Below are 4,648 nucleotides of genomic sequence, written 5' to 3'. Positions count from 1 at the left end.
CTGGCTGGGGAATGATGGAACACATAAGTAATAAGAAAGGAAAGAGCTGTATTATAGCAATACACGCAGAGGGAGTTTATGGTATCTCTCCAATCAGCATCAGAATTTTTACTAGCACAGGAAAATGAAATTCGACTGAACAAATTAGTCACAGCTGAGATGTTTAAGGCAGCAGGCTGGGCACCTCAAACGGGAGCCTGTTGTGCTCTTCCTACCCAGCAACCACGCACATTTTTCTAGGCAAGCGAGTGCTGTGTGTGCGCATCACTCCAGACTGGCCACTCACAGCACGAGTGCTGTTGTCTGCATCAGGAGCAGCTGGTATAATCACTGACGTGTGAATAATAAGGTCAAACATTTGGAAGTGCCCAAAAAAACATTACCAGAACTCCATCAGAAGCCAAAAAAAAAAAAAAGTTTCACACTTCTTCTCTACCTGCATGGCACAGCTTGACCAAGCCCATCTTCCTCAGCCTTGGGTTCAAGATTTGTTCACACAAATGGTGAACAAATGGGAGCAATTACACTGACTTCCACAAACCAGAAGTTTTTATATTTAGAGTTTAGACACTGATAGTAAGTGTGAAAAAGGGGCACTAAACCTTTAGGTAACTCAAAATATCGCAGTGCTCAGAGTAAGGTAAGCTGAATAAGAAGCCAAAAGAATACTTATGCAGACCATGTTATCTGAAACATTTAGGGAGATTGCATTTGTAAAGAAAAATTCGTACAGCCAGTTATTAGCCAATAAGTGGAGCAGTTCATTGGCAAAGACATAGTAATACACAGCAGGCTGCTACAGCTCTTAGGGAAAATACAATTAACTTGATAACAAAATTAAATATAGGAGATCTATAATAAGTGTGAGCAGCTTATAGTAAACCCAAAGGGAGCATTAAGAATTCAATCCATCAATCATCACAGCACGTAACCACCTCTGGACACCATTTCTGAAAACCCGTTTGCAATTTTATGTCTGTCCCGGTTACTCTACATTTGAATAAAGGCAATCTTTGCCTGATTTTAACTGCTATGGCTGCTTGGACTTCAGTACAGAAATGCTACTTCACGTCTACCATTTTCATTTTCTCTATCTTTATACTCACGTTAACTATTGCAGTCTACAGCTAGAGCACTGAACTGTTACTGCCTCTGCCAAGTGATTTGTAATCAGATTCCCACCCAAACATGACTCGTTTTCTCCATCTATGAGATGTGGATAATGCCATTCCTTTCCATTAAGAATGGAGTGGAGCCTTAAGGCTGCTTAATAGAAACACCTTGGTAGTGCTGCAGCCAAGTTTCCTTTCACTTAACCTAAAGCAATCGTGAGTAATGCCATGAACTCATTGAAGTCATTGTGGTAAAACCCCAGCATGAGCGACTCCAATCATTCTAAAGAGAAAAACACCAGGAATATTGTTGTGGCTTAGAGGAAACAATCCAGTGTAACAAATTGCTGCCTACCCTGTATTGCTATGAGGATCGTGCATAGGCTCTGCAGCGGTGATTTGAAATTCCCATGCATCCACTCAACAAAATGTCATTATTTTCAGCCTCCCTTCTCCATCAGAGATAGAAAAAACACTGCCACAGAAAGGACCCTTAAGCCAACCAGTCTCCTCTTCTGTAAGGCTTTTAACCAAGGGGTAGAGCTCCTGTGTAGAGGCTGTGCACACCACAACTGTCTTCTGAAGACACACAGATTTTCCATGGGAAATATAATCCTTTCTTTCTCTGCTCAAGATCACATTACCCCAGTTAGTCAAAAGTGTCTTTAAGTGGAAATTTCAAGACACTCATAAGACCATCTTGTATTTCTGAAGTGGACAGCCCTGGTGCATGCTGGCTACCAGAGGAAACTCAGAGAAACCATAGCTCTGAGGAGCTCACTTCACTGGGGGAGGACTTGGAAGGACCTAGGACCTTCAGACTTGCAGAGAGAGGGAGAAGGAAAGAGCACACACTCGAAAACACAGGAACACTGCCAGTGAAATGCATGGAGCCAGCCCTGCTGTAAAAGTTGCCTCTGGCTGCCCCTCAGGGAAAGAGAGGATGAGGAAGATGAGGACACTGAGGCCAAAGATACGGAGGCCAGGGTGAGCCCAGCCACACAACCTGCCCAGCAAGGCTTGTGGGTTCAGGCTCCTGTCACGCTCACCCCCATTCATAACTCAGGTAAAGGACTAATGCTGATATTCCCACTGTGGGAACATTTAAAACTCAGTCTCCACACAAGGCAATTGCAAGAGGAGCTGCTAATCACTGCGCAGGACAGGGTAACCTTTGAGAACCACATGTTGAGAATTTGAGGAGCTGAAGTGAAAGCATTTGCTCCAAACATCTTGATTCCAGGACTGCTTTTCCTTCAGAAATATTGCCTGTAGGTGCACCTCCCCAAACTCCCCATGTTTTCACCTCTAGAACTATTCAGCAATCACCCAGACAAAAACCACCTGAGCCCAGCAGCCATAGGTATCATAACACTTCATTCAGAGGAAAAAGAAATAAAAAGCCTGCACCGGTTATTCTTCCAGAGAGACAATCCAAATGTTACACAGGGTATGGAAAACTTTGAAAATATACACATTGAATCAGCTCTCAGTGCAAAATAGAGAGCTACCATTATACCACAGGGCCCAGGGGCTGCTCATGCCCCGGTCCCTTCCCTGGATTAAAGAGGACTGAAAATCCCCAAGCACAACAGATCCTCCTTGACCCCTTTGGCCACTGATGGGCTGGAGGTGTTCACTGTGGGTTAATCACCGCCAAGGGAAGCCTGTATGAAATACACTGCTACCATCAGAAAACAGGGATTAGTTTTCCTCATTACAATAAAGGCAAGAGGCTGACTAACAACGCCGAGCCTACTTAGACTCTGCAACAGAGAAGTTCATAAGCTGGGACTGATCTTTAGAGGGGGGCTCAGGTGAGGTATTCGAGCAGAACAGCCTCTCATGTGTAATAGAAACAGAAGGTTAACCACTGAGGAGCCCCTGGGCCTCGCACGTGAGGCATTCTGATGTGAATGGCATGAGCTGAGATACAGAGATTTAAAGATGCCCTTCCTTTTGCTGCTGGTCATAAAAGCTTGAGCCAAAGACCACCTGAAAGTGCCAGCAGAGACAATTTGCATACACACAGGAGAGGGCATTGCACTGCCTGAATCTGGCTTTGGATCATCCCCTAATGCAGTCAGTTAAGCTAGTTATTTTATTCAAATCTCTGTGCCAGTGCATGCATACACGGATCTTGACAAGTCGGAGGATATTAAATTTTGACAAGGAGTCATAGTTTTGACAGCAGAGAGCTATCTGTGATACTTAGCAGTGCTGCCATGCCACAACCACACCAGTAACACCTTGCCAGTGACCTCCAGGAGCCCCTCAGATAAGGAACTGGACCTCGTGTTGGCAAGCGCCTGCCTCATTGCAAAGCAATAGCCACATGCTTTGAGCCAGTGTGGGATCCCAGCACCAGAAGTTATCTGAAAACACAGGATTTACATGAGGCAGTACAAATGCAAGCTCCCATTACAGCCCATCCTGCAGGCAGAGTGCAGCAGTCACCTCTAGGTCAGCTTTTCACAGGGCACAGCTGCCCTTGCTCCTTTCTCATTTTTTCACTTTCAATCACAGACCAGCTCTGCAAACAAGACAGAGAAGAGCTACATTTATTCTTTGTCAGATTGAGCTTAAGAGATTGGTTTCTAAGAGCTTACCACAGGTTTAGAAAAGGGAACTTGTAAAATCCACCATTCCACCTGGAAACCAAGAGATCAGCTGTAGCTCTTCTTGGTAAAGGACAAGAACTGGCTGTATATCAGGAGGCCCTACACTCCTTAAAGCACCTTCTTGCTCACCCAGCCACTGCTGAGGGCAGAACAACCTGCCCGTAAAGCACATGGGACAATTACACCCAGCTGGATCTCTGCTGGTGTGAATTGCATCAGCTCCATTCCAGCTGATGAAGCTGTGCTTGTTAACAAAGTGTGAAGGTAGTCGAGGAGACTTAATTACGGTGAACGTTGTATTTTTTTCTAAAGAGAGATATCAGAAGTGTTGGGTCTGAGCTGCTGGTGGACTTGTGTTCTGCAGGATGCCAGAAACCTGGAAACTAGCTGAGAGCATCAGTGCTACAGCTCATTTTGCACAGGAGCATCACCCCTACCGTCCAGGCAGCTTGCTGCAAGGAGGTGCAGGCAGAGCACGTCTTAATTCTGCTAAAGTCTATGGCAGAAATCCAATTGCCTTCAGAGAAGGCACAAGTGTATTTATTGAAAAAAATTAACATGCATGGTCTTAGGGAAACGATCAGCTGTCAGAGCAGAGCTGGTCGCAGTAGTATTTGATCTATGGACTCTATAGCTACTAGTGGACATCGTGTCCTTTACGGGCAGTCATATGCAGCTTTTTGTAAGTATCAGGCAGATCTTTCAACTTGCAGCCATTATTTTTTTTTTTCTTTAAGGACTGTGCTTTTAAATAAACCATTAAATTAATGAATCAGGCTCCAGCATTACCAAGAGCCACGACCAGTGAATAGATGTGCTGCAAGGACAGTGTGAACAACACTTGTGGATGCTCTGAGCTGTGACAGCAGTTTGCTGACATCCTCCCCATTCCAAATGGGGGAGAAAAAGGGTCCA

At 44.9% G+C, this 4,648-nt stretch overlaps 1 long non-coding RNA gene across 1 annotated transcript; it reads right to left on the bottom strand.

Annotated features, from left to right (window-relative positions):
* On the bottom strand, positions 2,903-3,810 carry LOC110402023. The gene is made up of 3 exons (XR_002440827.1): positions 3,722-3,810; positions 3,570-3,645; positions 2,903-3,487 (listed from the first exon to the last, which is right to left on the bottom strand). It is a non-coding gene; the product is annotated as an uncharacterized LOC110402023 (long non-coding RNA).

Source organism: Numida meleagris, chromosome 6 (assembly GCF_002078875.1).
Source record: "Numida meleagris isolate 19003 breed g44 Domestic line chromosome 6, NumMel1.0, whole genome shotgun sequence".
In the NCBI taxonomy this organism is placed as follows: Eukaryota; Metazoa; Chordata; class Aves; order Galliformes; family Numididae; genus Numida; species Numida meleagris.
The sequence above is the reverse complement of the archived record's forward strand: the minus strand, read 5'-3'. Positions and strand labels throughout refer to the sequence as shown.